Raw genomic sequence first — 26,967 nt, forward strand, 5'->3', positions numbered from 1 at the left:
CCATATTGAGGCTGTGTGAGATACACCCTTTACATACAAAAGGTTTGATTCAGGCATTTGAAATACAGCCATTTTGGGCAAAGGAATTTTTAATTGAGGCCTAGTCTGGTTCAGGCCGTGTGAGATACACCCTTTACATACTGTTGTTCTATTCTACTATTAAATAAACACCCATTTAGGGCAAGATCCTAAATTCGAGAAATATGAGGAGAGCATTAAATAAGGTACGTAGCCCAGGTCGTATTGCTGCTGGTAGAGCTCCTGTTGCAGGGAGAGGACGTGGTCGATCTGTGCCAGCTACACGCACAAGTGAAATCCCTTCCTCAGGTGCGAGTAGGCGACAGAACCTGCAGCGGTATTTGGTCAGGCCTAATGCGGCTCTACGAATGGTGAGGCCTGAACAAATACAGGCGATAGTAGATTGGGTTGCTGACAGTGGATCCAGTTCCTTCACATTGTCTCCCACCCAGTCTCCTGCTGAAAGACCACAGTTGGCACCTGCAGCCGATGTCCATCAGTCTTTCACCTCACCCCCTTGCCAAGCAGTCTTAGCCCCAAATCATGCAGCAGTCTCTTCTGCTTTATGATGACTCTGTTAGCAGGGTTTCCCAGGGCCATCCACCTAGCCCTGCCCCAGAAGTGGAAGAGATTGAGTGCACCAATGCCCAACCACTTATCTTTCAAGATGAGTACATGGGAGGACCATCACAGCACGTCTCGGATGATGACGAAACACAGGTGACAACTGCTGGGGCTTTCGAAAGTGTGCAGACAGACCAGGAAGGCAGGAGTGAAGACTGGGTGGAAGATGATGTGGAGGACGATGAGGTCCTCGACCCCGCATGGAATCAGGGTCATGCGATTGACCTATGTAGTTCGGAGGAAGAGGCGGTGGTTTCACAGAGCCACCAGCACAGCAGAAGAGGGAGCAGGGTGCAAAAGCGGAGCGGCCGTCCTCTAGACAGAGGCATAAATGTTCTCAACCTGAGCACTACCTGCATGACCAGTGCAAAGCACAAGCTGCAGTGGAGTAGACACCTCAAAAACAAAGAAAGGTCTCTGGCTCCTCTTGCTTCCTCTTCTGCTGCAGTCTCGGCCTCTTCATCCACCTCTGGAGTGACAGTTCCACCTGCCACCCCGCAAGCAGGTTCCCTAGCCCTGAATGCCAGCATTTCTAAATTACTGTCCTTTGAAATGCTGTCATTCTGTCTGGTGGAGACGGATAGTTTTAAAGGCCTTATGGCAGTAGCTGTCCAACAGTATGTCGTGCCCAGCCGCCACTACTTTTCAAGGCGAGCCATCCCTTCCCTGCACAACCAAGTAGGGGACAAAATCAGGTGTGCACTGTGCAATGCCATCTGTGGCAAGGTGCACCTGACTACGGATACATGGACCAGTAAGCACGGTCAGGGCCGTTATATCAACATAACAGCACACTGGGTAAATGCAGTGGCGGCTGGGCATGAGGCAGATAGCAGTATGGTGCATGTCCTTCCACCACCGAGGATTGCAGGGCGCTTCAGTTTGCCTTCTGTTGCTTCCTCCTCCTACTCTGCTTCCTCATCCTCTACCAGCTCCTCATCTGGTCAGCGTAACACCTTCACCACCAACTTCAGCACAGCCAGGGGTAAACAACAGCAGGCAGTTTTAAAACCTATCTGTTTGGGGGACAAACCCCACACCGCGCAGGAGCTGTGGATGGGCCTTGAACAACAGACCGATGAGTGGTTTGTGCCAGTCAGCCTCAAGCCCGGCCTGGTGGTGTGCGATAATTGGCAAAATCTCGTAGCAGCTCTGGGACTAGCCGGTTTGACACACATCCCTTACCTAGCGCATGTGCTGAATTTGGTGGTGCATAGATTCTTTAAAAATTACCCCGATATGTCAGAGCTGCTGCATAAAGTGTCGGCCGTCTGTGCAAACTTTCGGCGTTCTCACCCTGCTGCTACTCGCCTGTCAGCGCTGCAGCGTAACTTCGGCCTTCCCCCTCACCGCCTCATATGCGATGTGCCCACAAGGTGGAACTCCACCTTGCACATGCTGGCCAGACTGTGCGAGCAGCAGCAGGCGATAGTGAAGTTTCAGCTGCAGCACGCACGGGTGAGTCGCTTGGCGGAACAGCACCACTTCACCACCAATGACTGGGCCTCCATGCAAGACCTGTGTTCCTTGCTGCGCTGTTTTGAGTAGTACACCGACATGGCCAGTGCCGATAATGCCGTTCTCAGCGTTACTATTGAATAAACGCTCCTGGCGATGATGGAAGAGAATGTGGAACAGGTGGAGGGGGAGGAAGAGGGATCATTTCGTAGGGTTTCCGGCCAGTCATTCCCAAGTGGCTCCGAGGGTAGGTTCCTGCACCCACAAACCCAAAGTACACAATTGTCCAGCCAGGGCACAGTTCTGGAGTATGAGAAGGTGGATGATGAGGAGGAGGAAATGGAGGAGGAGGAAACATGTTCACAGCAGGGCGGCACCCAGACCAGCTCATGGCCATCACTGTTGCGTGACTGGGGGGATACAGAGGACACAGACGATACACCTCCCACAGAGGACAGGTTTTCGTTGCCTCTGGGCAGCCTGGCACACATGAGTGATTACGTGCTGCAGTGTCTCCGCAATGACCGCCGAGTTGCCCACATTCTTACTTGTGCTGATTACTGGGTGGCCATGCTGCTGGATCCGCGTTACAAGGACATTATATCGTCATTAATTCCGTCACTGGAGTATGATCGTAAGATGCGTGAGCACAAGCGCACGCTGGTAGAAGATGCGCTGCTGGTGGCATTCCCACCTGACATCGGGGAACGTCTTATTAGGAGGCAGCATTTCAGCAACATGGTGGAGCAGTATGTGTGCACACGCCTACATGTACTGAATGACGGGTCTGCCCCTTCAACCTCTGGGTCTCCAAATTGGGCACATGGCCTGAGCTTGCCCTTTATGCCTTGGAGGTGCTGGCCTGCTCTGCAGCCAGTGTATTATCTGAACATGAGTTTAGCACTGCAGGGGGCATCATCACAGACAAGCGCAGCCGCCTGTCCACAGCCAATGTGGACAAGCTCATGTTCATTAAAATGAACCAGGCATGGATCCCTTAGGACTTGTCCGTACCTTGTGCAGAATAGACATGTATACCGGCACTAACCAGCCATTGTTATACTGCAGCGCAATTGCTCGTTTTTGTATTTTTTTATATTTTACACTCTTTTAGAGTATACCCTAATAAAAAAAAAAAATTCAACCAAAAACCTGTGTTGGCCACCTCGTCCTCCTCCACCGCCGCTTCCACCTACACTGCTACATTCACCACCTCCTCAAACTCTTACTCTATATGGACCTCCACCTCATAAATCCCAATTTTTTTTTTTATTTGTATGTATTTTATTTTATATAATTTCACTACTTTGTCAGTTAAATTTTCTGGTGAAATTCAGCAATTTTTGTGTGTATAGTACCACAGCTATACCTAGTAGGCCGGTAAAAAAATAAAATAATATGTAATTTACATTTTCGTGTGAAATTAACCAATTTTTGGGTGTATAGTACTACTGCTATACCTATTAGGCCAGTTAAAAAAAATTGTCATTTACATTTCCAGGTGAAATTCACCAATTTTGGTGTGTATAGTACCACTGCTATACCTAGTAGACCATAAAAAAAATAAAAAAAATTGTCAGTTATACATTCTGGTTAAATTCACAAAATTTTGGGTGTGATGTACCACTGCTATACCTAGTAGACAGGTTTAAAAAAAAATGTTATTTAAATTTTTGGGTGAAATTAACCAATTTTTGGGTGTATAGTACCACTGCTATACCTAGTAGACAGGTTAAACAAAAAATAATAATTAATTTACATTTTTGGGTGAAATTCACTAATTTTTGGGTGGGATGTACCACTGCTATACCTAGTAGACAGGTTTAAAAAAAAAAAAAAATTGTCAGTTAAATTTTTTATTGAAATTCACTAATTTTTGGGTGTATAGGTACTATACCTAGTAGACAAGTTAAACAAAAAAAAAAAGGTAATTTACATTTTCGGGTGAAATTCACCAATTTTGGTGTGTATAGTACCACTGCTATACCTAGTAGACAGGTTAAAAAAAATAATAGTCAGTTACGTTTTCCGGTGAAATTCACCAATTTTTGGTTGTAATATACCCCTCCTCTATCTAGTTGACAGCTTAATAAATTTCAATAATTTTTCTGTTACATTCTTGGGTTGACATTACACAATTTTAGATGTGAATAAACACCTGCTATGCATAGGTGACAGGGAATAAAATTGTATAAATTATTCAGTAATTAATGTGTGCCACATCCTTTTATTTAATGCTTAAACTTTGAAAAGTTGTCACACTTTTATGCTTTAATAATTTCTCCCATATTTCAACTCTATCATTTTAAATTTGAAAAAATGAATCCTCCCTTGGATGTGGTCTCTCTTTCTCACGCTCCCTCTCTGGCCTGATTCCCCGCCACCCGTGATCACCATGGTAGACGCATAAAAGAACATCGAAAGTTGATAGAGCAGATATCAAATTGGATCGTGAACATCACAGGGACGTGCGACATGGTGGGGCAGTAAGTGTGCACACACCTATACAAACTGACTGACGGGTCAGCCCCTGCAACTTCTGGGTCTATAAATTGGGCACATGGCCGAGCTTGCCCTTTACCCCTTGGAGGTGCTGGCCTGCCCTGCAACCGATGTATTGTCTGAACGTGTGTTTACCATGACTGGAGGGGGTTATCACATGTTATATTTCCTAATGTTTTGGGATGTACCCTAATTTTAATAATAAAATGTAAAACCAAAAACCAGTGTAGGCTACCTCCTCCACCACCGCTTCCATCTACACCGCCACATCCACCGCCTCCTCAACCTCCTACTCCATATGGACCTCGTCCTGCTAGATCAAGATTATTATCTTAAATTTTTACCTATTTTATGTCATTTAAAGTCATTTCCCTATCCACATTTGTTTGCAGAGCACTTGCCATGCTCTTAACCACATTTTGATGCCATTTGCAGCCCTCTAGCCCTTTCCATGACATTTTTACAGCCATTTTAGTGCTCAAAAGTTCGGTTCCTATTGACTTCAATGGTGTTCGGGTTCAGGTTTAAGTTCGGGTCAAGTTCGGGTTCCGAACTCGAACTTTTTTCTCAAGTTCGACCGAACCCGTCGAACCCGAACATCCAGGTGTCCACTCAACTCTACTCCTGTGTAATGTGTAGCCAGCCTAAAAATATCTGTGACATCCAGTGTACTTTTTCCGTAGACGGTGTCCGCTGCGGACAGTTACATTACCTGCTCTACATATCTTGTATAACGTTTGTGCATCCTGAAAATATCTGTGACATCTAGTATACATTTTCCGTAGACTCTGCAAACAGTGACATTACCTGCGCTACATCTCCTGTATAACGTGTGCACATCCTAAAAAATATCCAGTGTACTTTTTCCATAGACGCTACAGACAGCAACATTATCTGCGCTACATCTCCTGTTTAACATGTGTGAATACTAAAAATATCTGTGACATCCAGTGTACTTTTTACGTAGACTGTGTCTACATTACCTGTGCTACATCTCCTGTATAACGTTTGCGCATCCCAAATAGCTGTGACATTCCCTGTAATTTTTTATTAGCCGCTGGTGACAGCAGCGACATTACCTGCTTTACATCTCATGTATAATGTTTGCACATCCCAAATAGCTGCGGCTTTTTATTAGCCGCTACTGACAGCATTGACATTACCTGCGCTACATTTCATTTATAATGTTTGCACATCCCAAATAGCTGTAACATTTTCTGTAATTTTTTATTGGCCGCTGGTGACAGCAGCAACATTACCTGCGCTACATCTCCTGTATAGCGTTTGCGCATCCAAAATAGCTGTGACATTCCCTGTAATTTTTTATTAGCCACTGGTAACAGCGACATTACCTGTGCTACATCTCCTGTATAACATTTGCGCATCAAAAATATCAGTGACATTCAGTCAAATGTTTTCGCTGCTGGTGACAGCGATATTACTTGCACTACATCTCTTGTATAACGTTTGCACATCCTAAATATCAGTGACATTCAGTTTAATTTATTTTCGCATACACTTACAAAACCTGCGCTACTGTGCGTGTGACATACTTGCAAGCATATAAACCATTTAATATGGAGAAGGCGAGCAGTAAGGGACAGGGAAGTGGCTGTGCTGCTGACTCTCGACGTCAGACCAGTGCAACCAGGTCGTCGGTTGGATTGAAGCAGATAATGCTTCCAGTCGGTTAAGCACCACCCTGTCTTCCACAAAGTCCAGCCTCAGTAGCCAAGAGTATGGTCAACAGAATGCTCACCCTGATCCTCCTTCCTCCCACCATGGAGAGTCTTGGCAAGTAAGTGATCCTCCTCCATCATATCAACATGCTTATTAGGCTGCCCTTGCTCCTAATGTTTTAGAGGGTCAGCTCAGCAGCGGGCCCTCAACTATAATTTTTTCCATGATCAGATCAGCAGCAGGCACTCGCCCCTAATGTTTTAGAGAGTCAGCTCATCAGCAGACCCTCAACCATAATTTTTTCGATGGTCAGATCATCAGTAGGCACTCGCCCAGAATGTTTTAGAAAGTCAGCTCACCAGCAGGCCCTCAACCATAATTTTTTCAATGGTAAGCTCAGCAGCAGGCCCTCAACCATAAATTTTTCGATGGTCAGCTCAGCAGCAGGCTCTCAAACATAATTTTTTCGATGTTCAGCTCAGCAACAGGTCCTCAACCATAATTTTTTCGATGGTCATCTCAGCAGCAGGCACTCGCCCCTAATGTTTTAGAGAGTCAGCTCAGCAGCAGACCCTCACCCTTAATGTTTTAGGTGGTCAACTCAGCAGCAGGCCCTCGCCTATAATGTTTTAGATGGTTAGCTCGGCAGCAGGCCCTCGCTCCTAATGTTTTAGATGGTCAGCTCAGCAGCAGGCCCTCGCCCATAATGTTTTAGGTGGTCAGCTCATCAGCAGGCACTCGCCTATAATGTTTTAGATGGTCAGATCAGCATCAGGCACTAGCCGCTAATATTTTAGATGGTCAGGTCAGCAGTAGACTCTCATTCCTAATGTTTTAGCTGGTCAGATCAGCAGCAGGCACTTGCCCATAATGTTTTAGATGGTCAGCTCGGCAGCAGGTCCTTGCTCCTAATGTTTTAGATGGTCAGCCTAGCAGCAGGCCTTCACCCATAATGTTTTAGAAAGTCAGCTCACCAGCAGACCCTCAACCATAATTTTTTCAACGGCCAGCTCAGCAGCAGGCCCTCACCCCTAATATTTTAGATGTTCAGCTCAGCAGCAGACCCTCACCCCTAATTGTTTAGATGGTCAGATCAGCAGCAGGCCCTCACCCCTAATGTTTTAGAGGGTCACCAGCAGGCCCTTGCTCCTAATGTTTTTGAGGTTCACCAGAAGGGCAGCAATCATTATTTTTCAAGGGTGTGTATGATGCCCTCCTTTATGTGTAATTAAGGGTGTATTAAAGTGCCAGTTCCTTGTAATTTTGGCAGCCCTGTCACTTAGTGCATAGGCTTTATAAGTGTAGGAGTCACACTACCTGAACAATTGTACCACAATGTGAATTATGCCCTCCTTTATGTGATATATAGGTTGCATCGGAGTGCCTCTTTCTTGTAATTTTTGGCAGCACTTGCACTTTATGTATAAGTAAATATACCGGAAAGAATGTTTCCTAACAATTTTTCCTCTAAAATCGATTTTATCTTCGGTTTTGTGCGTATTAATGTCAATCTGTAAAATTGGCGTACTACTCGGACAACATCATTCCCAGCAGCGACCTGGGAGTCCAAGATGCATCAAGACATCCTCCCTATGCTGTTCCCGAACCATTTCAGTGATATTTCCATCAATTTCTGACATTTTCATGTGAATCAGACTCCCTCCGCTCTTCAGAGCAGGGGGTGCCTGGTTTAATGCTCAGGTTCTCCCATTGACTTCCATTGAGCATCCCGAGGTGTTCTACTCAAGCACCCGAGCACTTTGGTGCTTGATCAACACTACAAACAATCACTGAAAAGTCACCTCTCCGTTATTTTAGCACATCAGTCTGTACTATATATTTCAGCATAGCTTTTGGCGCTGGCAGTGGGTTAATGGGGGATAATAAGATAAAATGGTGAACTGGATTCATCTGCAGTACTACTCATGTACTGCATCCAATAGTCATAGAGTGTGCTGACAGATTTCTTTTAAAACAGGCATACTTCCAGGTAGGTTTCATACTTCCATGGTGTTACAATCTTATGTATGGTTGCAGCAAAATCTCTGGAGCTGATCTAGCCCCATGGAGCTCTCCTGTTTCCATTCCCTTTATAACCTGATTGACAATGCCAGGCATTTTTACTGACTGAATGTCTGAATCTGAAATTCCATGCTTGCACCAACTAGACTTCATCAGCACAAGGCTCTCCTTGCTGAGATCTGCACTGTGCAAGCCACGATCATGTCCGTTTCCTACATAAAGAGGACACCTGTGGGAGGAAACTGATGTCATAGGTGCTTGCATAGTGCAGATCTCAGCAGGAAGAGCCTTGTGAAGTCAGCTATGCATGGACCAATGACGTATTGCTTGTATAAGCAGATTTCAGGGTTAGGCATCTGAATAGTGAGGATGCCTGACCATGTCAATCAGGCCAAGAGAGGAATGACAATGAAGGGGAGAGGAGGAAGTGAAGTGGTGCTCTGAGGGGCTAGGCCAGCCCCCAGTGCTAAAATGACTTGATTTGCCTAAAACTAAAAGCAAAGTGACCAGCCTGTTTTGGGCCTTACTAAGTGTTTTTCTTCCTTTTTTCATCGCGTGTTCCAAGAGCTATAACTTTTTTATTTTTCTGTTTTTGAGGGACCATTTTGGGGCACACATAACTTTCTGATTAACTTTTATTAACTCTTTCTGGGAGGAAGAAAGGAAAAACAGCAATACAGTCACTGTGTTTTTACGTTTTTAAATTTGACGGTGTTCATTTTTCGGTATAAATAAGGCTACTTTCACACTAGCGTTCGGCTAGCGTTCGATCGGATCCGTTCTGAACGGATCCGATCATAATAATGCAGACGGAGGCTCCGTTCAGTACGGATCCGTCTGCATTATTTTAGCAAAAAAAAGCTAAGTGTGAAAATAGCCTAGTACGGATCCGTCCAGACTTTCAATGTAAAGTCAATGGGGGACGGATCCGCTTGAAGATTGAGCCACATTGTGGCATCTTCAAACGGATCCGTCCCCATTGACTTACATTGAAAGTCTGGACGGATCCGCACGGATCCGCACGCCTCCGAACGGCCAGGCGGACACCCGAACGCTGCAAGCAGCGTTCAGCTGTCCGCCTGTCCGTGCGGAGGCGAGCGGAGCGGAGCGGAGGCTGAACGCCACCAGACTGATGCAGTCTGAGCGGATCCGCCTCCATTCAGACTGCATCAGGGCTGGACGGCTGCGTTCGGGTCCGCTCGTGAGCTCCTTCAAACGGAGCTCACGAACGGAAACCCGAACGCTAGTGTGAAAGTAGCCTAACAAAATATCTTTATTCTCTGTATCAGTACGATGACAGTGATACCAATTAAATACATATTTTTTTTCATGTTTTACTACTTTTTCACAATTAAACCCCCTTATTTTAAAGAAAAAAATGTTTTTGCATTGCCACTTCCCAAGCCTCATAACTTTTAAAATTTTCTTTATATGGAGTTGTGTGAGGGCTTGATTTTTGGGTGGTGAAATTTTTCATTGGTATATTTTCTGTGTAAATAACGCTTTTTGATCGCTTGTTATTACGTTTTTTCGGTGGCAACCAAGAATAAATTAGCAATTCTGTCTTTTTTTATTGTTTTTTTTACAGCGCTCAATGTACAGAATAATTTACGTGATATTGATGTAGTCCGAGTCATTATGGAAGTGGCAATACCAAACATATAGGGAACATTATTATTTTTTTTGCATTTTTTTCATTGAAAAGCGTATTTATAATGGAAAAAAAGCATAATTGTTTTATGGGATTTTTTTTAATGAGTTTTTTTTTTCCACTTAATAGTCCCACAAGGGGACTATAACAGACAGCGTTTTGATTGCTTTTAAAATGCAATGTACTATCCCTATAGTGCATTGCATTTTAATGGCAATGATATTATGACATTGATCAGCAGGCTGTGCCAGAGAGGCGTAACCTGCTGGAAATTACTCAAGGCTGGTCTGGGTCTACATCAGACCCCAGGCAGCCTTCATACTGATAGGCACCCCGCAATCGCATTATCAGGGTGCCGATGGGAGACAGAGGGAGTCCGCTCCCTCTGTCAGCACTTTACATGCAGGGAGTGCCATTGCCCACGGCATGTAAAGTGTTAAACAGCTCTGATCGACACTCCTGCCGGTCCGGGCTGTTAGAGCAGGGCCGCGGCTCTCATGTGAAAAAGGGGGGGCCGAGCCCCTTAGTGACCGCCGTAAGAAGGCGTAAGGGTGGTCACTAAGGGGTTAATAAAAAATGATGGAGTACCTTTTTCTATACGTGTAAGGCCGATTCATTGGCCTGTATTTGTGGGAGGGGCTTGGCCACCTACTTCAACGGCCGGCGCCCTCCCACAAACGTACGTAGTGCAGAGTCCTTGGAAGCGTGCGCTCGTACCTGGCAGTCGTCTGGTGGATTTGGTAAATGCAGGCAGCAGTGCGATGGTCGGCCCTTTGGTATGTAGGGGCCGCCATACGCTGCGTCTCGCTCACCCCTCCTGCAGCGTTCCACATGCGGCACTTTGTCAGCCGCCGGGGGGAGGGGGGGGAATGCAGCCACACTTACGGCACCCCCCTCCTTCGCCGCCCAGGCTCACGCTCGGCACCGCTCTCCGGCGGGGGGTGGAGCCTGTGGTCACATGAGGGCCAATTCCCCGCCCGCTCCCGCCCCCTCTTCACGGCCGGTACACAGCCTGCGCTGCCTCGCTCCCTCACCTAGTGGGCAGCGCAGACAGCTGTGGAGCGCCGACAAACACATTTGCCAGGGGGCGCATTTTTCTCCCCACGCGGTGGGGATGCCCAGCCGGCGGGGGGCGGCCCCTCATGGAGCAGGGGGGCTCCCCTGCACTGGGCACCCCATCAGGGAGTGGTGCGCCCCCCACGTGGCACGTCTCACACAGAAGGGGGGAGGCACGTCTGATTAGGCCTCCCCCCTATGCCAGGGGGCAACTCCGTTTCCCCACGCGGTGGAGGTGCCCAGCCGGCGGGAGGCGGCCCCCCATGGAGTAAGGGGGGCACCCCCGCACTGGGCGCCCCATCAGGGACCGGTGAGGCCCCCCACGTGGCACGCTTAGCCTCGGCAAGATGGGGCCCTCGTCGCCAGGGGCCCCCCTGGGCCGACCTCATGCCTGAGGGCTGCGCTGCTCCCCACGCGGCAGGAGTGCTCAGCCGGCGGACGGCGCCACCCAGGGACAGAGAGGGCCCCGCACTGAGCACCCTGTCAGGGACATGCGTCAGCTCTCCACGTGGCACTCGTTTCATGTTTGCGGGGGTTGCCAGCCGTTGCCAATATCCATCCCCACGTGGTTCATGGTACCAGGGAACTCCGCGTTCCCCACGCGGTTACCATGGAACACAGCGGTGCAGGCAACGGCTCGCTCCCCGCTCACGTAAAGTCTGGCACGGGCCGCCGTGCCGCTTAGATAGGTAGGGGGTTCTTTCCATCAAAAAAAAAAAAAAAAAAAAAAACACACACCTTCTCCCATCAGTCACCATACCTCCCCTCACGTACACGTCCTGGCATCGAGCCTCACGCATTGACTGGTTTATTTTGCATTTGTTCCGTTGTTGTTTTCCAGGTTCTGTACAGTGGTTAGTCTGAGAGAAGTTGGTGGGATCTCAATTGATTTTTCCTTGGCTACCAAGGTCATTTTTTTTTTTTTTTTTTTTTTTTCCATTTCATTTCACTTCCGTCAAGTCAGTACATAGGGATTCTCAGTTGCCGTTATGTCACGTGCTTCGGACATTGTAGACGCGTCGGTGGACGAGGTCGTGGCACAGGCATCCGAGAGGGGCAGCACACCGTCCCTACGCGATTGGACAATTCCTAGGCTGATGGCGGAGTTGACAAAGCGGGGCGTTCCTTTCCCGGCAACCGCTAGGAAAGCTGAACTGTATCGGCTGTGGAGAGACTCCCTGGCATCCAGCGCCAATGATCCCCCTGCAACTACGATGCAAACATCGCTAACTCAATTACACGTCATGCTAAACAACTTGACGTCGGCCGTCACATCCATGCAGGCGAGGTTGGAGTCCATCGAGGCTCGCAGCACAGTTGCACCAGTTTCCTCCCTCGAGGTTCCGGTCGCCTCCACCTCCGCCACAGCAGACATTCGTTCTGCCCAGTCCGTCCCCAACGTGACTCCCTCCCACTATGTCCCGCTCAACATCAGGAAGGACATCCTGGAGGGTAGGGATGTCAATCTTGCGTCTCTACTGATCGCATCTAGGGACCTCTCTGATAATAGGGTCATAGCTTGTGGAGAAGTGTCAGTGGTATTAAGGAGCCGCGACCACCGGCTCAACCGCAAATTGTCCATCCCGGAATTCGTTATGGCATTTAGTCTCTTCAGGGATGTCATTTGCACTGCCAGGCCGGACAGGAGGGAGGAACTAGACCATTATCTCTTCAGGGTCACAGAGTTGGGTCATAGGTACGGAGGAACCGCGTTCTACGACTACCACTGCTCATTTGCAGCTAAGGCGGCAGCGGCTCTCTCCCAGTTTCAGCACGTCACTGACTGGTCCAACCTGGACACTGAGCTTTTCTGCAGACACTTTGCAGGTCTGAAGGCTCCCTCCTGTTCCGCCTGTCAATCTATCTTCCACTCGGTTGAGTGGTGCGACAAGTCCGCCGTCAGCACGGCGTCCTACCCCTCCAGCTCGGCAGCTGGTCCTCTTGAGGTCTTCAGGCCCCCCAGCTCAGTAGACAAGCTGGGCCGGCCCATCATTCAGCTTGGTAGGGCACAGATATGCAACAACTTTAACTACGCCTCTTGTAATTTTGGGCAGTGCCGGTTGTTGCATATCTGTACCAATTGTTTCAGGGCTCACCCCCGAGTAGCTTGCTCATTAAAATCCGTAAAAAGCTACATGAGTGTGGTCAATATCAGCCGTCTACAAGAATTCTTGCGAGGCCACCACAACCCTGGGTTTGTTCAGTTCCTGGTGACAGGATTTCACGAGGGTTTCCACACGGGACTGATCACGACTCCAGAGTCCACACACGAGTGCAAAAATCTTCAGTCAGCAGAAAGAAATCCCGCCTCGGTAGACGCACTCATAGAAGCTGAGTTGAGCAAGGGGTTCTTAATCGGTCCCTTTGGTATGCCCCCTTTTCAACGCTGGAGAGTCAGTCCCGTGGGGGTAGTCACAGGCAAGTTCAGCGGGAAGGAGAGACTCATTATCGACTTATCGGCCCCACACGGCTCCCAGGTCCCCAGTCTCAACTCCCTTATTCCTTCGGAGGAAGTGGGCATGAGATATGCCTCAATAGACCAGGCTATCGCTATCATCATGAAAACGGGCCCAGGGTCCTGGCTGTCCAAAGCCGACATATCAGATGCCTTCAAGTTGCTTCCCATCATGCCAGCCCTCTGGCAGTGGCACGGCATCAAGTGGAAAGGCCTGTACTACTTCTCCACTAAGCTCACCTTCGGGTCCAAGAGTAGCCCCTGGCTCTTCGATCAGTTGGCTCAGGCACTCCACTGGATCCTGGAACACGTAGTCCTCTGTGAATTTGTCATCCACTACCTGGATGACTTCCTGCTGATTGAGAGGCCAGGGGCACTCCCCCTAGGGCTGGGCAAGTTACTTAGGTGCTTTTCCCAATTAGATGTCCCGGTGTCCCCCAAGAAAGTAGAAGGCCCGGCCACAGTCATCACCTTTCTTGGCATCGAGTTAGATTCCCAGCGCATGCTAGCTAGATTGCCCGAGGACAAGTTAACGAGGATTAGAGGAGTCATTCACAGGTTCGCAGTCACGACCGTGGTCACTAAAGCGGACCTTCAGTCTCTTCTGGGCATGTTGAACTTCGCCATGCGCATCATCCCACAGGGCAGAGCTTTCATATCCCGCCTACTCGCGCTCTTGAGTTCCGCCCCAGAACAGGACAGCCCGGTGTGCTTGGACAGTCTAGCCCTAGCGGACCTCCACATGTGGGATCATTTCCTGAGCCAATGGAACGGGGTCTCCTTGTTTGTACCCGAGCTGTCGTGTCAGTCACCTACAGTCTTTTCAGATGCAGCTGCGGGCTCAGGGTTTGCCGCCATCTTCGGCACCCACTGGGTGGCAGACGCATGGCCTGCCGAGGTGGGACAAATCCCAGGCTTCCTCCAGACCTCGGCGCTGTTCGAGCTGTACCCCATTGTGGTAGCCGCACACATTTGGGGCAAGGTTTGGGTACGTCAGTCTGTTCTGTTCGTGACTGACAACACAGCCGTAGTGGACATTCTCAATAGTGGACTGTCAAAATCCAGCCAAGTCATGTGTTTTCTCAGACGGCTGGTGCAGCTCTCCCTGCAGCACCACTTTCATATATTTAGTGCGCACGTGCCAGGGGCGCAGAACGGGGCTGCTGACGCCTTGTCGAGGGCTAACTTCTCCCGTTTCTTCCAGATAATGCCAGAGGCAGATGCGACAGGCGCCACCATCCCTCCTCTCGAGTCCTTAAGGCTAGTGTAGCCGATCACCTTGGGACGGCCCACGCTCTAATACGCCATTCCCTCTCGCCTAACACGACCAGGGCGTACAACACCGGGTGGAAGACGTTCTGCAAGTTTCGAGGAGAATGTCCTCAGGAGGACTCCAGTTTTCCAGAGTACATCTTGGCGTTCATCGGGTATTGCCACTCTGTACGCAAGCTCTCCCACGCCACAGTAAGGTCATACCTGGCGGGAGTGCAACACTTTCTCTCTCTTGGCAACCCCGAGCTAGCATCAGTGTTCACCTTACACACTGTCAAAGCCGCCCTCAAGGGTCTGAGCAAGTGCGGGCCTCAAAGCCAAACACGCAGGCAGCCGGTCACCGGCCCCCTTTTCCGCAAACTGTCTGATGCCTTGGACGGTAATCCTTTCGGGGTTTTGGCCAGCCTGGTACTTAAATCCGCCATCTACTTGGCCTTCTACGGCTTCCTAAGACCTGGGGAGTTCACCTGTTCACCAGGCAGCGACAATTTCCTCACGGTCAGCCAACTGGTCCAGAACTCCGACGGGTTCACTTTGCTCCTCAAGACGTCCAAGACCTCCCAGTGCGGACCCCCTGTCCCGATATCCTACTTTCCCACAGCACATCAATGGTGTCCCGTCACGGTGCTTCGTCGGTTGCGGTCCGCCTTGTCCGGGGCCGGGCCGAACAGTCCTCTGTTACCCTTCGGGGTGGTGCCGCTCACCACCCAGCAGTTCATATCCCACGTCAGGTCACTAGTGGCCAGCACGGGTGGCGACCCTGCCACCATTTCGGGTCATTCGTTCCGCATAGGCGCGGCATCCGCGGCCTCCAAGAACCAAGTGCCTGCACATGTCATACAGAGGCTGGGGCGTTGGCACTCGTCTTGTTTCAACCGCTACATACCACACCCTGAAACCGAAATGTCGGCAGCCTTTCAAACTTTAGCTTTGTAACATCTTTTGCAATAAAACTCTTCTGCCTACCAGTATGTCTTTTGCCCTCTTTCAGGCGTCCCTCCACGACACGGTCACGGCACAACTCTGACCGCTTAGGGGTAGGGTAACTCAGGTAGGACAGACACGTACTTGGTTGCCACGACCACAAGTGTAAGGCCGATTCATTGGCCTGTATTTGTGGGAGGGGCTTGGCCACCTACTTCAACGGCCGGCGCCCTCCCACAAACGTACGTAGTGCAGAGTCCTCCCTCCCACCCACCCTTTTCTCCTGTCACTCTCAAAGGGGATGCCCTCTTTCAGGCGTCCCTCCACGACACGGTCACGGCACAACTCTGACCGCTTAGGGGTAGGGTAACTCAGGTAGGACAGACACGTACTTGGTTGCCACGACCACAAATAGATTTAGTAGCAGCCTTTAGTTTTTCTCTCTTTTCCATCAGTCAGGGAGATGACACCTCCTTATCTCTGTTCTCTGACATTATAAACACTCATTAAAACTCAACCCTTATCTTACTTATAAGTATGTGGCTTAAACAAGTGTTTATGATTAAATATATTTCTGTTTTTCAATGTGTGGTTTGTGGTTAAATATTTTAATAAAAAAGTTAAAAGAGAGAGTTTAGATTTTATTTCATTTTTTTACAGTGGAGATGGAATGAAACAAGAATGAAAATTATAGGGGTTTTCCGGAATTTACATATTCATGATCTGTATTTATATATATATCTGTATGATATATATATACATATCTATAATTTGAGATTAGCAGGGGTCCGACTACTGGGACTCCTGCCGATAAGCTGCTTGATAGGTCAACAGTAGATAATCTGTGGGTGGGGTGAGACACCTGGGACCCCACACCGATCAGCTCTTTCAGAAGGCATCGGTGTTTGCAGCACCATGGCCTTCTCCCTGCTCACCAAACACAGAATCATACATTGTACAGCGGCTGTACTTGGTATCGCAGCTCAGACCCATTTACTTTAATGGGGCTGAGCAGTGCTTAGGTGCTGTGACCGATGAATGTGCCATCACATAGCTTAGGGAAAGCTGAGAGAAGGCTGCAAAGCTACTGCAAGCGCCACTACATTCCCAAACAACTGATTGGTGGGGGTCCTGGGTGTCGGATCCCCACAGAATAGATACTGATGACCTCATAAAACCCTTATAATTTATGAAGGGGAGTCTTTGTCTAGAATGAAATCTATACCAACTCATAGCTGGTGTAGTTATCAGTCATTGTTTAGGCCAGATGTCCAACCTACCTCACCCATTTAGTGAAAGTGGCAAGGGTGGCATGTAAACACTTGAATTGCAACCTTACGTGTGTATGTTACTGTTCTGACATCCACAATGATTTATACACACTGTCACTCTTTTCACAGAGACAAATGTGCATATCACACTATTTGGACATCCAGAGTAGTGTGATAAAATTGTTTATAGCAGAGCCAAGTGTGTGTATCAGACCATAAAAAAATCAACATGGCTGAGGAAAACACTGTTCGGCTGCTTTCACATCTGCATCGAAGGCTGCGGTCGGGGCTTCTGTCATAGAATTAATCAAAAATAGAGACAAAAGTGACTTATTTCTCCAATAAAAAAAAAGTTCTGCTGAACAGAAAGAGATCCTATTGTGGTCAAGGAGGTCTGTTAGGCTCCAATTTACTTCAGTTATGTGCTGAATTTGACAATTCCATTATTTCATTCTTCTGCTGCTATAACGGAAAGCAGAATGGATATAATAAGCACAGATGTGAAAGCAGATTTATACCTGCGACAAGTGTCTGACTTTTGTGACATCAATAGGGTGACTATATTTTGGTTTTCAAAAAGGACTACACTTGAGGAAGAACGGTGGCATGGGGCACGTGGATACCTGCACTTGGCAGAAGGTGGTGGGAAAAAAAAATTACCTCCCCTTCAGAAAGCTGGTGTACATCCTGATGCTACATGTGATGAGGACATAGGCAGCACTAGCACCTACAGAAGAAGTTCAGGGAACTGTGAGGCCCAGCCTCCTGTCCTATTAGGCCATACTAATGAGTACTTTACAATGGAAGCCCACCTGGCGGTGACACAACCTTGAGAATACCAGACATTTTTGGTAACTTATAAATCCGGCCTGTACAAATTTCTTTATGTCTGGGAAAAAGAGTAAATATGGTCACCCTAAGGGTGCATTCACACGACCGTAAGCATTTTGTGTTAAGCAAAACACAGATGTGCAAAATACAAATAATGTCTGTGTGATGTCTGTATTGCATTTATTTGTATTTATTTTTAAGCACCATTGACTACAAGGTGACCATGGTCTGCATTTGTGGTCAAGAATAGGACATGTTTAGAGTTGAGCGGACACCTGGATGTTCGGGTTCGACGGGTTTGGCCGAACTTCACAAAAAAGTTTGAGTTGACCCCGAACCTAAACACCATTGAAGTCAATGGGGACCCGAACTTTTGAGCACTAAAATGGCTCTTAAAATGTTATGGAAAGGGCCTGAGGGCTGCAAATGGCATAAACATGTGGTTAAGAGCATAGCAAGTGCTCTGAAAGCAAATGTGGATAGGGAAATGACTTTTTAAATAACATAAAATATGTAAAAATAAAAAAATATAATCTTGTTTTAGGAGAAAGAGGTCCATATGGAGTAGGAGGTTGAGGAGGCAGTGGATGTGGCAGTGTAGGTGGAAGCGGCAGTGGAGGAGGAGGAGGTAGCCTACACTGCTTTTTGGTTTTACATTTTTTTATATATTTTTTAAATTAGGGTACAACATTGGGAAATATAACCTGTGATAACCCTTTCCAGTTGTAGTGTCCCACTACATAAATGTGGGCACTACACAAGGGTCAATTGGGTCACGTTGTTCCCCACCTTTTGTGGAACATGGTCATGGTATTTTGTATTGTATTTTAATGTGTATTTTCCTGTTATCTCCTGTACCAGGCCTGTTAGGGGTGTAGTTCCTCCTCCTAGACAGTAGAGGGAGCTAGGGAACCGCTAGTATATATAGTCAGGTCCAGTCCAGGGAGAGTTAGTTGGGAGAGTGTGTAGTTAGAAGCCAGTGTGCACTTTAGCTAGAGAGCAGCTTAAGTTCAGCTTCTAACATGCAGCTAAATAGCCCAGGTTTCTAGCTTGCACCCAGGAGAAGAGGTTGCCTCCTGAAGTTCCCTGCATTGTGTCAAGTACAGAGCAGAGCCATTGTTAACCAGCCAAGTAGAAATCTGAAGGGCAGAAGGATATTTACAGCAAGAGGATTTCTACCAGAGGAAGGTTAACCTACCCAAGGATAAAGCAAGCTATAGGGCATACAGGCCTTGGAGAAAGCCATACAGGACCTAAGGAAAATGCAGCCTGTTCTGTAAGTGTTATTCCCTCTGAGTATCTTGCAAGGACTTTGCCTGCCGTTTATATAAAGCCTGCCTGTCACAACCTCTTACATGTGGAACTAACTAAAGACTGTAAATAGTTGAACTGTTCAGTAAAAGGAAGTTCTGGTTCACTGCAACTTGTGTTCCTCAATTATTCCTACAACAAATCGGCGTGCCACCATTACCGGCACTGGCGTCACAAACTTAAAGGGATCTTGCCACCGGCACACTAAACCTGCAACATCAAGGGCACCTCACCTACCACCCGGCCTGGACCCTATACACAGAGAGTCCCCCAGAGGATCCATGTGCCAGCCTCTCCATCACTGCCGTACGCCTTCCTAGGGTATATAAAAACTGTGAGTAACAATAGCAACCCTCGGTCTGTTAACTGTCTCCTGTGACCTCACGTTCACTCACCCTGCAGGACTGGCGTACTGCACAGTCGTGCTAAACATACGTTCAGACAATACACTGGCTGCAGGGCCGGCCAGCACCTCCAATGCCTAAAGGGTAAGTTCAGGCCATGTGCCCAATTTGGAGACCCAGAAGTTGCAGGGGGCAGACCCATCAGTCAGTTCATGTAGTCGTGTGCACACATACTGCCCCACCATGTTGCACATCCCCGTAATGTTCACGATCCAATTGTATATCTGCTCATCTTTTGATGTTCTTTTCTGCGCCTACCATGTTGATCATGGTTATCGGCGAATCAGGGTTCCATGCCGGAGAGGGACCATGAGAAAGAGAGACCACATCCAAAGGAGATCAATGGCTGCAATGTGATCGAGCTGAAATGTGGGACAAGTTATTAAAGTGGAAGGATCGAATGAAAGGGCCAATTAAAGATGAATTTTACAAATTTTATTCCCTTTTATCTATGCAGATCGCAGGTTTTTCATCGCCAGAAATGGGTTAATGTCACCCACCAATGGAACAGATGATTTTTAAAAATTTTGATGCAGAGCAGGGGTTTCCTCACGGCAAAAATGGTAAAATGTCACCCAAGAATGTAACAGAAAAATTTGTGAAATGTATTAACATTTCTACTAGGTAGAGCAGGGGTATATCAAAGCCAAATATTAGTGAATTTCACCCAAGAATGTAACAGACAAATTAGTGAAATTTGTTTACCTGTTTACTAGGTATAGAGGTGGTATATAACAGCCAAAAATGAGTGAATTTCACCCGAAAATGTAACAGACAAATTTGTGAAATGTTTTTACCAGTCTACTAGGTACAGCCGGGGTATATCCCACCCAAAAAGTATTGAATTTCACCCGAATATGCAACAGACAAATTAGTGAAATGTTACCTGTCTACTAGGTATAGCAGTGGTATATCACACATAAAAATTGATGAATTTCACCCGAAAATGTAACAGACAAATTAGTGAAATGAACTGAACTAAAATAAAATACGTACAAATTAAAAAAATATATTGATTTATGAGGTGGAGGTCCATATGGAGTAGGCGTTTGAGGAGGCAGTGGACGTAGAGGTATAGGTGGAAGCGGTGGTGAAGGAGGATGAGGTAGCCAACACAGTTTTTTTGTTTGCATTTTTTAATTTTTTTTATTAGGGTACACTCCAAAAGATTGTGAAATATCAAAAATACAACAATGAGCAATTGCGCTGTAGTATAACAATGGCTGGTTAAGGCCAGGATACATGTCTATTCTGCACAAGGTATGGACAAGTCCTGTGGGAGCCATGCCTGGTTCATTTAAATGAATGTAAGCTTGTCCATATTGGCTGTGGACAGGCAGGTGAGCTTGTCTGTGATAACTCCCCCTGCCATGCTAAACACACGTTCAGACAATACACTGGCTGCAGGGCAGGCCAGCACCTCCAAGGCGTAAAGGGCAAGCTCAGGCCATGTGCCCAATTTGGAGACCCAGAAGTTGAAGCGGGAAAACCCGTCATTCAGTACATGTAGGCGTGTGCACACATACTGCTCCACCATGTTGCTGAAATGCTGCCTCCTAATAAGACGTTCCATATCAGCTGGTGGTGCTGGTTGTTGACAAAGCTTTTCCACATTTCATCCATGCTAACCTTGCCTTCTGAGGTGCTGGTGGTGCCCCAGCTGCGTTGGCGACCTCTTTCTCCTCCTCTGCCTTCGCCTTGTGCTTCCACTGTGCCCCCGCTGTCAGGTGGGAATGCCACCAGCAGCGCATCTACCAATGTGCGCTTGTACTCGCGCATCTTACGATCACGCTCCAGTGATGGAATTAAGGATGGTATGTTGTCCTTGTAACGGGTATCCAGCTCCGTGGCCACCCACTGACCACCACAAGTTAGAATGTGGGCAACTCGGCGGTCATCTGTCGGAGGTGTATCGTCTGTGTCCTCTGTATCCCCCCAGCCACGCACTGGTGATGGCCATGAGCTGGTTTGGGTGCCACCCTGCTGTAAACACGGTTCCTCCTCCTCCATCTCCTCCTCATCATCCTCCACCTCGTCATCCTCCAGAATTGTGCCCTGGCTGCACAGTTGTGTACCTGGCGTTTGTTGGTGCAGGAACCCACCCTTGGAGCCACTTGTGAATGACTGGCCGGAAACCCTATGAAATGATCCCTCTTCCTCCTCCTCCTCCTGTGCCACATCCTATTTCATCATTGCCAGCAGAGTTTTCTCAAGGAGGCATAGAAGTGGGATAGTAACGCTGAGAACGGTGTTATCGGCACTGGCCATGTTGGTGGAGTACTCGAAACAGCGCAAAAAGGAACACAGATCTTGCATGGAGGCCCAGTCATTGGTGGTGAAGTGGTACTGTTCCGCAGAGCGACTCACCCGTGCGTGCTGCAGCTGAAACTACACTATCACCTGCTGCTGCTCGCACAGTCTGGCCAGCATGTGCAAGGTGGAGTTTCATCTTGTGGGCACATCTCATATGAGGCAGTGAGCGGGAAGGCCGAAGTTACTCTGCAGCTCTAACAGGCGAACAGCAGCAGGGTGAGAACGTCGAAAGTGCACACAGACGGCCCGCACTTTCTGCAGCAGATCTGATGTATCGGGGTAATTTTTAAGGAACCTCTGCACCACCAAATACAGCACATGCGCCAGGCAGGAGATGTTGGTCAAAACAGCTAGTCCCAGAGCTGATATTATTATTATTATTTATTATTTTATTATTAACTCTCATATCATTTATTATGATATGAGAGCTTGCCCATTATCGAAAACCACCAGACCGGGCTTTAGGCTCACTGGCACCATCGACTCATCGGTCTGTTGTTCAAGGCCCATCCACAGCTCCTGCGCGGTGTGGGGTTTGTCCCCCAAACAGATAAGATTTAAAACTGCCTGCTGTCGCTTACCCCTGGCTGTGCTGAAGTTGGTGGTGAAGGTGTTATGCTGACAGGATGAGGAGCCAGTAGAGGATGAGGAAGCGGAGTAGGAGGCCTATGGGTGGGATTTGGATAGGCCTCTCACTCGATATTTGGCAGACAAAATCCACAGTTCATATAACTATAGTAGACAGTATTAATTCGAATGAGCAGTTGAGTCAGTATGAGATACTTTGAGAGAATAGATGTTAGAAAATGACTTTTTCGGATGATGAAAATAGAATAATAGAAATCAATAGTGGTTGATTGTCAGTCAATACCTCCGCTACTACGTGGCGTCCCACGGAGCGGTCAGTATCCGACCTGTTTTACCTCCCTCCTTTAGATGACTCCGGCCATGTTGGTTCGCTGTCCAAGTACGATACCCTGTGTGGTCCTGGAGGTGTCAGCTCGGTGTCCCACGTGTTCAGGTAAATTTGGTTCCAGGCTGTACAGTCAAGTCTTGGATATCAGAGGTGGTGTAAAAGTTCGGAGAAAAGAAGCGCTTCTATTTGTCAGATGTTTGATCCATAAAGGTCGAGAGTAGGTCCTGCGATATGGAATCCAAATCATACGCGTTTCGAAGTGTATGCTCACTCCTTCATCAGTGGTCATGTATTTCGCCATACCTTACCTACTCTTATTGATCGCTGATTGGTCACCTGTAGTCCTGGGTGATTTGTAATGCCCATCCTGGATCACCGCTTTTTGTCTGAATAATTTAATTATTGTCCATATTTTAAAGTTATTTAAAAAATCCTCTATAGGGGGTGTGGTTCGCACTAAATGGCAGTTTTTGCTTGCCAATACTACATTTGTTAATTTTTCAAAAAAGAGAGTCATTTTATAGACATGGTTATTGCAATATAGATATTTGCAATATAACTACTCCAATCATGAATAAATAATTGATAGATACTTCATAAATAGTTTGGTGTGTGATTTGTATGAACCATAAAGGTATATATAAAAAATTGCTTGTGAAAAAGCCTTTTCTAAGATTTTTTTTTTTTTGAAAAACTATAAAAATGAAAATAAGAGTGAAATATAACCGTAAAAATATATAAAAGATATATATATATATATATATGTATTTAATATATATATATATATATATATATATATATACAGTATATATATATATATATATATATATATACAGTGTATATATATATATATATATATTTATATATAAAAAAAATTAGACTGTCTTTCTATTGTCATAGATACCTGCTTGGATGTGTTCTTATCTGCGATTGTATACATACTGTATGAATCATCACTTATGTGCTCTTATCTGCGATTTTATACACATTGTATGAACCATTACTGTGCAAATAAATAGTGTTTTCTATATATACTAACACATGGTGTCAAAGGTCGAGTGCCAGTCACTTCCCTCTATATTAAATTTTTGTTCCTTCTCTTGACAGGGTGGATTAGCACGGACTAGAGCACCTATTCATACCTTCAGTTGGGTGAACCTCTATTCCTTCTTTTTTCTATAGTATATAAATGCTGTATCTCACAATGACAGATGCAGCAAAGGCTGCAAAGTTAAGTTTTTTCTTTATAACAGAATATGACAGCAGTATATAACGCTTGTATTTTACACGTACAGATGCAGCAAGTGCTGTAAAATTGAGTATTTTGCCAAAAAAGGGTGTTTTTTAAAACCTAGAAAATATAGCTGTATTTCTAGCTTAAATTGCACACTGACTAATGTGGCAGAGGCCCAAAATGGAGGCTATTGGCAAAAATGGGTGTTTTTTAAAACCCAGAAAATTATTACATTATTTCAAGCTTGTTTTTAACAATCACAGATGCAGCAAAGGCTACAATATTAAATAGTTTGCCCAAAATTTGTGTTTTTTTTTTACTAACAGAATATGACAGCAGTATATAACGCTTGACTTTCACAATGACAGATGCAGACAAGGCCGCAGATTAAGTATTTTGCCTAAAATGGGTGTTTTTTTTTAAATAGCAGAATATGACAGCAGTATATAACGCTTGAATTTCACATGTACAGACGCAGCAAGGGCTGTAAAATTCTGTATTTTGTCCAAAAAGGGTGTTTTTTAAAACCCAGAAAATTATAGCTGTATTTCTAGCTTAAATTGCACACTGACTAGTGCGGCAGAGGCCCCAGATGGAGGGTATTGGCAAAAATGTTTGTTTTTAAAAACCCTGAAAATTATTGAAATATTTCAAGCTTGTTTTTAAGAATCACAGATGCAGCAAAGGCTGCAATATTAAGTACTTTGGCCAAAATTAGTGTTTTTTTTTTACAGATGTTTTAACAGAATATGACAGCAGTATAGAACACTTACATTTCACACTGACAGATGCAGCAAGACATGTAAAACTGAGTATTTTGCCCAAAAAGGGTGTTTTTTAAAACCTAGAAAATTATTGCTGTATTTCTAGCTTAAATTGCACAGTGACAAATGCTGCAAAGGCACTTCAAGGTATTTCAAGCTTGGATTTGAATATCACAAATGCACATATGCTGTGCTGTTGCCGCCGCCCACCTAACTAACAGATGGACAAAAGTTCTTTTTCTGTGCTCAGGGCAGGGTAAAAAGATTGTGCACTGCACCCACAAAACTAAATCTAGGTAGATAGCTGAGTTAACAAGCACTTCTGATTAAAGATTCTTTCCTATTCTCTTCCTCACAGCAGCAGCATCCTCTCCCTACACTGAGCACAGCAGAGTGACGTGCAGCGCTACGAGACTCCAGCTTGTATAGAGGCTGGGTCACATGCTGCACTGGCCAATTACAGCCATGCCATTAGTAGGCATGGCTGTGATGGCTTCTAAGGGCACAGAGTTAAATGCTTGTCGATTGGCTGATCTGCAGCCTCTTTTAAAAAGCGCCATAAAATAGTCGAACACCGAACCCGATCCCTAACTTTTACTGAAATGTTCGGGTTCGGGTCCAGATTCCAAAAATCCTTAAGTCCAGTACTTTGCAGAATGGACATATGGATGCAGAAATGGGGATACAGAATGACAGAAAAAAAAAGAATCCAGCCCCAGCCTTATACATACTCCAGTATTGTATTACATAATTTTATATAAATATACATATCTCTAGCTGATTTTTTCCCCCCCCCCCCCTCCCCAGACATATGTTACAGTGATACACAGAGCAGTATACCAATCACAGCTTTAGACATGGCAAAAAAGATTATGTTAGCACATTTTTATTCAAATTTTTTTATATATGTATATATATATATATATATATTTTTTTTTTTTTATTATTATTATTTCTTTCTTTCTTTCTTTATTTATTTATTTTATTAAAAAATGTGCTAACATAATCTTTTTTCCCATGTCTAAAACTGTGATTGGTATACGGCTCTGTGTATCATTGTAACATATGTTTGGGGGGGGGTGAAAAAAATCAGCTAGAGGAAGGGGAAATAAGGAAATGTACAGTCTTGTACATGAAAATGAACTGAGCATGTTCCCTGGAGTGTTGTACTGTAAATGATGATGTGATGGGTGTAGTGGACAGAGCCATTGTGCTGAGCTATGGGTGTGGGTAGGGAGGAACAAGAGAAAGATGAGTGCTGGGCATGGAGTAGCACTGCTAGGACGGGCAGTGGGTGGATACAGAGAAGAGCTGCTTCATCACAACTGACACTCCTATAGCTAGGATGAGATGGAGCAGGAAGTGGCGGCTGTATCGGAGAAATGAGAAATGTTCAGCTTGATCAAAACATAGTTCAAAATGCTCTGTACTCGCCGCTCCCTGGTCTTTGTCGGTGAGTCCTGTGACCTGCGCACAGCATGAGGATGTTGGCACTCTGTCACCTCATGCTATGTGATTTTGGGTCACAGCACAGAGCAGCAAGAAGACCAGGAAGAGCACTGGATCTCAGGAGCTGTGACAGTGGCGTTTGGACCAGGAGAGTTAAGTTGATTCTTTTTTTCTCTGATCGAGGTCTGGGGGTCTTATTAACATGGGGGTCTGTTCTGAGGTCTGACTTATGGTATGATCTGAAGTCTGATGAAATATATATATAAATGTATATGTGTTTTTTTCCTCCTCTAAAACTTAGGCACGTCTTATGGGCAGGTGCATCTTATAGGGCAAAAATACGGTAGTTAGCCTTAGTCAGTCATATTATAAGCCATTGTAGTGATATTTTTTATTTTTATAGACCCAGATGACCCTTTTATGTTCTTTGATTCTAGCTTTTTTTTCAAGGGAAAGAAATGTTAAAATGGAAAATTAAAATGAGAGCTATAGTAAAAGATATGGCCTGTAAAAAGTGTATTTTTCTTTTAAACATATTTTAATATACTAAAGTCTACAATATATTAATGTTTAAAGAATAAACAGAAAGACAGCTATAACAGTATAAAAGAAGTAATCAAGCACTGGAGAAGCTCTATTTAAGAAGAAAGTCAAATTATATCATCTCAGCTTCAGAAAAGTTATGATCTCTAACAATGAAATAACATTTGCTTAATGAAGAGAAGCACTGTTGAGGAGAGCTCAGAGCATTTGCGCTTTTTAGAATGCAAATAAAATAATCTTGACAATGCTTCAAGCAAATTGTAGAAATA

This window comes from Bufo gargarizans, chromosome 3 (genome assembly GCF_014858855.1).
Source record: "Bufo gargarizans isolate SCDJY-AF-19 chromosome 3, ASM1485885v1, whole genome shotgun sequence".
NCBI classification, from domain to species: domain Eukaryota; kingdom Metazoa; phylum Chordata; class Amphibia; order Anura; family Bufonidae; genus Bufo; species Bufo gargarizans.